This window comes from Scyliorhinus canicula, chromosome 2 (assembly GCF_902713615.1).
Source record: "Scyliorhinus canicula chromosome 2, sScyCan1.1, whole genome shotgun sequence".
Lineage (NCBI taxonomy): Eukaryota > Metazoa > Chordata > Chondrichthyes > Carcharhiniformes > Scyliorhinidae > Scyliorhinus > Scyliorhinus canicula.
Window position 1 is genome coordinate 44050841 of NC_052147.1, and position 10422 is coordinate 44061262.

Consider the following 10422-nt stretch of genomic DNA (forward strand, 5'->3'; position numbering starts at 1 on the left):
CCTCTGTGAGTGCTATTTGGGTCAAACTCTCCTTTCAAGTTATCCCCGGTATAACTCATACCTTCACTGAAGAATTTACTTACTTACCCTTAATGGCATCGATGTCAGGGTCCTGCGTCTTAAGGAAGTGAAGTAAGCTAATAACCACTTTTTCAGGTTAAATTATTTATTATTAACATACTCTTTTCTATTTCATTAAATTAAAACATTATTTACTTTTGATGTTGTCTGGTTGGTTGTTGAGGCCTTCAGACTCCTCCTCTCTCTCTTTCTCTTCAAGTCTCCTGGTCATCCCTCCTGGTGCAGTTTTCTCTTTTTCTCCTCTTCTTTCTTCATTGGCTGCTGCTCCTGCTGCTGGGCCGTCTTCCTTCTGGTCTGGTCTGCCGTTCTGCGTCTTCCTTTGGGTCTGGTCTGCCGTTGGGCCGCTTTCTCCTGGGCCTTCCCTCTCCGGGCCGCTCGCTCCTGCTGCTGCTCCTGCTGTCTTCTTCCTTCTTCGGGTGCCGCTGGTGTTCTGCTGCTGGGTTCTGCGCTGGTTCCTTTGTTCATGTTCTTGCCTCGTGGGGAGAAAGAGGAGGAGTCTGAAGCCCGCGCTGGTTTCTTTGTTCCAGCTGTTCTGGAAGCCCGCGCTGGCTGATCTCTGGCGCGAGATCGGGACCTCGATAAGGATCGGACTTCGGGTCTTAAAGGGGCAGTCCATCACAATTTTCCAACAACACAAAGAGTTTTTTAAAACTTTTTTCTTTTGCCTTTCTCCTGCTGCAGGTTGTAATAACCATTCTGATAGACTGAAATTGCTGCCCACAGTTTCTGTGCCCTTCAGCTGCCACCAACCTCTTGTGGGATCTTTCCTGCACTCTCCCGATCAGATGTTGGCAGATCTATGTTTCAAATGACACTTCTGTATTTTCCAGAACACCCCGTCTTGACATTTGAAACATTACTATAATTTGGTTATTGTCCCCCATCCAATTGTACTAACCTACATCCCTGATCATTGTATTTGTATGCATATCACAGACCAGTGTCAATACGAGTCTTGTTTTCCGTTCCAGTCCAACTGTTTTCCATTTCTGATTGGAATGTGGTAATTGTGATATCTTTACCCCCACTGATCCCCTAGTCTTATTAATTTAAAATGTTCAATTGATCCTGCTTGTATTCCTAACTTCCCCATTAATGTCTAACATTGTCGTGAATCATGTAAGTCTGCCAACCCCTGGTTTACATGAGAGAACATCTTTCTGACAACGTGTATATTTTTCATTCAGCATTACAAAACCGCATTGAACCGTCTCTTTTTTTTTCTTCCCAAACAAATTCTCCCTATTGTTCTATACATAGTAAAATTTTATCTTATCTTAACACCTTATTCATTACCTAACCAATAGACTGTGTGTTACACTTACATATTTCAACTGTTAACAATTTAATATCAATATCGAAACATCGCTTCTTGGCTTTGGAACAATAATATTACATACTAAACTAACCCTCTATTAAAACATTCACAGTTTAGAAATGCGGATCAAGTTATTTAACGACACACATACCCCCCTTCTCATATATATACAACAGTCCCTATCAATTTACATGAAAATAAAAAAATTTCTTATAACGATTATAGCTCTTCAATGCAATATTGTTTTGTTGCATTGGTAACAATTTTCCGCCGTAGTATCAAGCTACTGAAATTTAACCTATATCATTGATCATTGGGGTTCCTCGTCAGTCGCTGCTATCTGCTGCCAAGACCTTAATGATTCCACTGCGTAGTACCTACCCATGGAGACCACAGATCATCCATCAACTAATGTCCAGTTAGAGATGTCTGACCGGGGGTTTCGCTGTCCAGTATAATTGATATTCTAATTTGTTTCTAACCCGTAAAGTTTCCTCCGGGTTCTGTCATTTAATTCCCTCAAATTTGTAGCCAATTATATCATTAGTTTCCCCCAATCCTGTCGAACAGATTCTTCTCTGGAGTGTAGTCTCTTCCTTCTGCGAACTGGTTTGTTATTGGAGTGTAGTTCTCTTCCTTCTCGCGAACTGGTTTGTTATTGGAGTGTAGTTCTCTCCTGCTTGCGAACTGGTTGTTATTACTTTTTCCACCTGAAAAAGCAAATGAACAGATCAAGGGTGGAGAGGGCCTATTCTTTAATTCGGATTATCCCAGAAGTGCCCTCTCCAGGACTTCCGGATTCCTTTTGCCATCATTTCTTTTTGAACTGGTTTATATTCCATATCCTTGATGTAGTCAAGCCTCCTTCTGTCATTGCACCCCTGAGTGAGATTCGAAGAATCTCAAACTCTCTGATGCTCACTGGGTCGTGTGTTTCAAGCGTGACACAATTTCTTTTGCTCCAGACACCATGCTTCTCTAATTCAATTGTATGTGTACCCAGAATCTGAACAATCTTGTCTTTATATTTTACAGTCTCACGAATGATTTTCCCCGCAGTCTTAGTTGGTAACTTCACCAAACTTCGTCTCCTACTTGATAATTCCCAGATCACTTGGGTCTCCTTGTCCCTGGGGACAGAGGTTCCAAGATGCTATTGAGATCAAATACTATTCTTTCAATGTCTTTATCCCAGCCTTTATTATTCTGATTCTTTATGATCCAATCCTTTACTTTTCTTACAGACTCTCAGCCATTCCATTACTCTCAGGTGCAATTTCACGGCCCAATTGATTGTTATTCTCTGTCAGCACAAAAGTTAATAACAGTATTGTTTCTAAAGTGTGGCGCGTTGTCCATTCGGATCGATTCTGGTCTACCTCTGGAGGTCATCATTTCTGCCAATACCCTTTTGGTTGTGGCTCCATTTGCTTTGCTGGTTGCTCTAAGGTCAATTTCTCCCGTGCAGCTATCAGCTTTGACTAAAAAATACAAATTACCTTTGCTGCTTATGGGAAAAGTGGTCCTGCATAATCTAATGACCATTCCTGCATTGGTTTCTCAGTTTTATGCTCCCATATGTTTATTCCTCTCTGTCCTCCACAGGCCATACTCCTCACATTTTCTCCTACTGCAGTTAAATGTTGTCTCCAATAGGCTATTTTAAGTCCCAACTTTCAACTCCCTTGCGACTACAACATGACCCCCATGTCCTGTGGCTTCATGTACTTGCTTAATTATCATTGATGGTCGGCTGCTGAGTTCCAAGAGTCCCCAAGATTATGTCCTAAGTCTGGCTAATTCATCCACTTCCTGATTCCCCTTACACAGTTCCCCAATTCCTTTTGTGTGTGCTTTTTGATGAATTGTCTGGATCTCCATATCGGCTAAAATTTTATCTATCTCTTCCCACTGTTCTTTCTGTTCAGTAGTTTATTTCTACAGTTCGTCCAACCGTTTAGTTTCCAAAACTCCAAATCTTTCTCCAATCCTTGCTGCACGAAAAAGCTATCGGTTACAACGGTAACTTCCTGCAGCTTTCGCTGGTGACACCCTTTAACCTTGCAATACTCCCTCTACCTCAGCTGTCTGAGCTGATCCAATGATTATTCCCTGTTCCTCCACTACTATGTTTCCTGAATTTTTTAAATGAATGCCCATCTGGCTTGTTCTTCGTCCTTCTTGACTTTACTACCATCAGTATATAATACCCAAGCATTCACCAACTCCATTTTACTAACTGGCTCATCAGTTTCTTCCCTTTGAATGTTATGAACAAACATTAAGTCAGGGTTTAGAAGAATGGTTCCCATCTTCCCATCGAGCTGTATTCGCGCCTTGCTGGCAAATCTGTCTCTTGGTTAGCTCCTTTAACTCCAAAAACTCAGTTGTGACATAAATTTCTTACCACCCGACAAGTTTTCTATCTCTGCTATTCTCTTTGTTATAGCTGCTAGACATTTCTCGATGTTTGAAAACTTTTGTTCAGCTCTCGACCAGTTCCTGTCAGATTTGATAGGTGTCTGATTGCAAGATTAGCAAGTACCATACCATATCCATTTTTATATATGTCTAATTAATGCTTAAGTCATCCTCTTCTTGTCTCCAACTAATGACCCCGATATCGCAATTGCTGTTTTAACTGATCTAACCCTCTGGGCCTCGCTGGTCCAAATAAAAATCCCCTTTCAAGGTTTGATAAATGGCTTTAGCATAGAGACTGAAGTCCTTCACTACTGGCCTTAGATATCCCAACATTCCCATTATTTTTGACCCCTTTTTCGAAACCGGGCAGTAATTTCAGCTATCTTCTTCCTCATTTCATACTGGCCTCTCTACCTTCCTTCGATACTGAATAACCCAATAGTTGACTTCGCTTCTCCCAATTTGACATTTCTTTAGCCCTATTTTAAAGCCTGCTTCACAAGTGTCTTAATGATCCTGGCCACTCTTTCCACATGTTTGTCCTTTGTCATCTCCAATTAATATATCATCGATATACTAAGGCCAAATCATCTTGAATCAGCTCCCTGATTATTGCCTGAAAGTGATTTGGAGAATTAACATATCCCTGTGGAAGTCTACAATATACATAATGCTTAGTTCCAAAGGTGAATGCTGTTTTCTCCCTGCTTTCTGGGTCTAATGGAACACTCCAGAATCCATTCGCCAAATCTATACTGGTTAAGTAAGTTTTTCCCGCGACTTGCTCTAAGGTAGCTTGTGGATTTATTAAATATCTCTTGTCCTTCTTGTGACTTATTTAAAGCTTGTAATTTGTTACCATTCTAAATGTACCATGGTTTTCTTACTACCTGAATGGACTATTTGTTGAGGCATATGTGACCCCTTGAATAATCCCCTGCTGCTCCAATTCCTTGATTATTATCTCCAGCTCGCTCTTATCCTCTAGGCAAAGGATACTGTTTTGAGGTCGGTGTGTCCCCCGTGAATTGTGTGTTGAAATTGCTGGCTAATCAAACCTGTGTCATTCTTACCTATCGCTAGGTTTGCTCCCATCAGTACTTCTTCCATCTTCTTCCAAGCTTCGTCATCGAAATACTTTTCTCTTTTTGTTCCTTATTTCCTCCATGTTATCAATTGGTTTAATATCCTTATTTTTCCAGTATCTATTTTATTAAATCTTTCCCTGCACTCTCCCCGATCAGATGTTGGCAGACCTCTATGTTTCAAATGACACATTCTGTATTTTCCAGAACAATGGTGTTCACGTCCCCATGCCCCCGTCTGCAGGAAACAGGGAAGTGTTCACTAACAGGAAGGGGACATACTCCATGAACATCCAGGTGGAATGCGACCCCCACATGAAGATCATGCACGTGTGCGCAAGGTTCCCTGGAAGTGTGCATGATGCGTACATTCTTGCGCAGTCATTGATCCCTGCTATGTTTGAGGGACGCCCCCCCCCCCCGGCTGAGGGGCTGGTTGCTGGGCAACAGAGGTTATCCACTGAGGTCTTGGCTGATGACACCCATACGGAGGCCTCAGACCAACGCGGAGACCCTTTACAATGAGGCCCATGCAGCAACCAGGGGTGTGGTGGAGCGCTGCTTTGGTCTGCTGAAAATGAGATTCAGGTGCCTGGACCGCTCCGGAGGGGCCCTGCAGTACCAGCCTGAGAGGGTCGCTCGCATTGTCGTGGTATGCTGTGCGCTGCACAACATCGCAATGCAGAGGGGAGATGCCCTGGTGGAGGAGTCGGAGGGAGAAGCCACTAGCAGTGGTGCCAACACGGAGGAGGAGGAAGAGGAGGTTGGTGGTGCGTCGGGCGCAGCACACAGACACGACCCGGGTGCTGGTAATGTCCAGGAGGCTGCACGATGGCACCGGCGAGGACAGCGGGCACGCGACGCATTGGTGGCTGCAAGATTCACACATCGCGTGCGAGGGCACCGCTGAACACTACCACCTGCATCGCCAGTCGTGCACCCCCCCCTTCCCGGTACCCCCGCTCTGCGTACACTGCTCCACGTCGACAACACCCTTACCACCGCGGCACAGCGGTATGGCACGACATTGATGGCTGTGTCAGTGGGTGTGATCAGTGCCATGTGGAATGATGACAGCCCGATCTGCGATGAGCTGTGAGCTCAGAATCGTTAGACAAAGTCTGACTCATGGCAATAGCTGAACCATCCACCTTGATGGTCGCTGTGTTCGTCAGGGACACTCCATCACGTGCCCGCATGGGGTAGCTGTGGGAGGGGGTGGGGGGGAAGGGACTGCACACCCGGCACCGAAGTTTCACCACTCGTCAACCCCAGAGACACTCGGTCACCATCACGATCCCCGTGTCAACGGAAAAATCACACTTACAAGTTAGGTGCAACAGTGAGTTTAATGGTGAATATTATGTACAGATGCCCTAGCCCCTACAATTAAACTGTGCCCTTCACCCGTGCTAACTTACTATGTGTCCTTCTTCGTTGCCTTACGGACCCTACCACTATGTCTAAGTGAATCTCCAGATGGTACAGCAGGAGTGGAGGCGGACTGCTGAGAATCACGCCCCGCGACATGTCTCCCCGTCGGCACTCGTTTCCTGGGGTGACCCGGCCTTGATGGGCCAGGCTGCTCTGCGGGCGTCTCGGGTGACGTTGTGCCACCCTGCTCTGCCCGCTACTCACCCGATGCACCAGGGATGGGACGGGGGGAGGCCGAGCGTTCAGGGACGTCCCATGATGGAGTTAATGGGACGGGCCCCGGAACCTCCTCCTACCTCGGGGAGCCCTGTGGCCCCCGGGCCTCACTGTGGGATGGAGGTGCGAGCAGGGAGGTGCCCCATCGCCCCACCGACACCTGGCGCTGCCAGTCCTGGAGGCCTGCAACGGTATCGACCAGTGTCCGAACGTTCGCAGAGACGGAGTCCAAGGAGTGAGGCATTCCCGCCAGGGACTGTGCGACCTCAACCTGTGAGTGCGCGACGCCATCCAGCACGTGCATCAGGCGGTCGATGCTCTCTGCGACTGACTGCTGGGACTGGGCCATGGCCTGCAGGGACTGTGCCATGGCCTGGTGAGACTCGGCCAGGGCCCATAGCGCGCCGGCGATGTCGTTTGGCTCTGGCGCATTGCTGCCTGTGAGACGGCAGCCCTCTCCTGGGCCATGGATGACACGTGCACATGAAGCCCAACGCCTTGCAGAACCTGACCCATGGCCGATACCGTTTCACCCATTGCCTCGACCGCGGACGCCACCCGTGCGGTGTCGGTCTGGGTGGCTGCCATGAGCGGCACCACCCCCTGCTCCTGGACGCGGTTTGACTCCTCTAACTGCGTCTGCAGCTGCTGGAAGACGGCCCTCATCCCGTCATTGTGTCCCTGGGTTTCCAAATGCATTGGCTGTCCAGGTGGGTCGGGTAAATCCAGGAACCCGGGAAACGTCTGGGAGCCAGCTGAATGCTGCGCCTGGGCTGCCCTCCGACCGTCCAGCCCCTCGGCTGCTCCGACCTCCACCTGCTGTACCAGCTCGGCTCTGTGGTGCACAGACCGTGACCCAGGAGCCTCATCACTTAATTGCCCAACCGAGGCGAGTGTCTCTGGGATGGTGGATGGTGTGGAAGACAGCAGTGCCGCAAGCTCGAGGTCCTCGTCCATCATAAAACTAGTAGTGTCCTCGTCCCAGTCATATTCGAGCACAGGCTGCACGCGGCCCAAGTCTGGTTCTCCCTCAGGTGACTGTGTTGAGTGTGTCACCGTCCTGTGTGCGTCCTGCTCGAGGGTCCGGGGTTGGGAGGATGGCACTCCTGGCTGACCTCCTGCCACCCTCTGGCGTGCAGCCCTGGGTGCGGTGGTTGTGGCAGATGGGCGCCTGTGTGTGGCAGCAGACGGCCCTGGACGTTCGTCGCCACGCCCTAGGGAACAGAATAATACGGGGTTAGTTAGACACGCTCGGCCGGGCGTAGGATGGTCCAGTGGGTAGAGTGTGAGGGGACAGAGGATGGGGGGTCCAGTGGGTAGAATGTGAGGGGACCAAGGATGGGGGGGTCCAGTGGGTAGAGTGTGAGGGGACCGAGGATGGGGGGTCCAGTGGGTAGAATGTGAGGGGACCGAGGATGGGGGGTCCAGTGGGTAGAGTGTGAGGGGACCGAGGGTGGGCGGATCCAGTGGGTAGAGTGTGAGGGGACCGAGGATGGGGGGTCCAGTGGGTAGAGTGTGAGGGGACCGAGGATGGGGGGTCCAGTGGGTAGAGTGTGAGGGGACCGAAGATGGGGAGTCCAGTGGGTAGAGTGTGAGGGGACAGAGGATGGGGGGTCCAGTGGGTAGAGTGTGAGGGGACCGAAGATGGGGAGTCCAGTGGGTAGAGTGTGAGGGGACAGAGGATGGGGGGTCCAGTGGGTAGAGTGTGCGGGGACCGAGGATGGGCTGAGGGGAGGGGTAGCCATGCAGGGTTGTCTCACTTGGTTCTGCACCTCCAACCTCGCATTGCGCGACCTCCCGGGTGACAGATTCCCCAGAAAGGTCCAGTGCCCTCTGCTCGAACACTGTCAGGGGGGGCATAACGGGTGAACCCCCCTCCGGTTCTGTTCCGCTCCCGGTTGTTGTGAGCCGTCTTGTCCTGTGGGGTGGGGGGGGGGGGGGGGGGGGGCCATAGACAGATCATCACAATTTGGCAGGGAACATCAGGGCATTCAGATATTGGCACAGGTTGGGGGGAAAGTTGCAGCTACACCATGGCATCTCTCCAGGGGGTTGCAGCGCTCATGTGGGTCTGTGACAACTTTGTTAACCACCCTCCACTCACTCTGGCCCCCCCCTCCCCCTCCCCCTCGTGCCCGGGGGGGAGGTGGGTGTTGAGGGTCATGGGGGGGGAGGGGGGATTTTTGTGACCCGGGGGCACCCTCTTGGCACTTACCCTGGCAGCCCTGGTGAGGTCGTGGAGCTTCTTACGGCATTGCTCCCCAGACCGAGGGGTCTGCCCCACAGCACTCACTGGCATGCCCACCTCACGCCAGGCCCGTCGCACAACGCTGGCAGGGTGGCGATGCCCTCTTCTAGGGCAGATGATGCCCCTCCGTTGTTCCACCTCATCGAGGAGGGTCTCGAGGTCAGTCTCCCTGAACCTTGGGGCGGCCCTCCGTGGCTCCGTCATTTTCAGAATCGATCGGGAACGGGACCGTGTAGAGCCGTCGTGAAACTCGGCCGAGTTCACAATGGCCTTCCTGATGCCGCGCGGGAGCGGAGAATCGTGCCAAGTGCCGATGCCGGAGTGAAAACCGGAGTGTTTCACTTCGGCGTCGAAGGCTGCTCCTCGCCCCCTATTCTCCCCTCCCCGGGGGGCTAGGAGTAGCGCCGCGTCATTTACACGCACCGGGCCTTGGCGCCGCGTAAATTACGCGGCCGGCGCTGCGTAAATGACGTCACCCGCACATGCTCAGGTTGGCCGGCGCCAATCCGCAAATGCACGGTTGCCATCCTCCCCACGGTTGCCCCGCAAGAAATGGCGGAGTGATCTTACGGGGCGGCGGAGGAAAGGAGTGCGTCCTTCAGAGACGTCGGCCCGCCGATTGGTGGGCACAGATCGCGGGCCAGACCCCTTCTGAGCGCCCCCCACGGTGCTCGATCCTCCCTCCCCCACCCCCCACCCACAGGCCATCCCCGCAGCGTTCGTGCGCTGTTCATGCCGGCAGCGACCAGGTGTGGTTGGCGCCGGCGTGATCCCGCCGTATTGGGCAGGCCACTTGGCCCATCCGGGCCGGAGAATCGCCGCTCGTCCATTACAAACGGCGAGCGTCGATTCTCCGAGCGGCCTGCCGTAACTCTCGGCGCGCCGTTTTGGGGGGGGGGGGGGTGTTTGGGAGAATCATGTGCGGGTGCCGAGGTGGCGTAGTGGGACTCGCCCGGCGCCCCCGCGATTCTCCCACCCGGCCCTGGTCTCTGTCAGGCCTCATTTCTGTGTACAGAGTGTCAGAGGTGGACTTACAATTAAACTCACAGCACTGCACCGCAGGGCCCCAACCAATGGAGAGGGATGGGTCCCATACTGAAAGGTGGCTGCAATGTGAGAGCACTAGTCAGGGCCTGGTAGCTCTGAATTTGTTGATCAGCTCATTCAAATTTCTTGCCCTAAAGCAGTTCAGCAATGATTTGGGGTTTTTGTGACTTGCATGTTGGAGCTGAGGGTAGGTGGGGTCAGGAGATCATTGACATCATTGGGATGGGGCTCAATGCCATAGACGCAGTACTTGACAAAGGGGCGGGGCTTGACATAATTTAGGGTGGGGCTTTAAATTTGGGGTCGGCTGCCTCATCATCAGAGAGCGGGGCATGAATTGGGAGCCCCACAAAGAGGGAGAGCATGGGTCCCCCAAAAATGTAAGTCTGCCTGTGATCTAGATAAAAACAATCTCGGCTGTGCAGCTGGAAAGATTACACACCAGGTTTCTCACCTCAGCCAGCACTGAGTACAAAATTCCACCCTAGGTCCCGTGGCAGGCATGGGAATGGGTAGAGTCTCCTGCCATGGAGGTAGGTGGTAACGTACGCCATATCGCACAAGGGTGG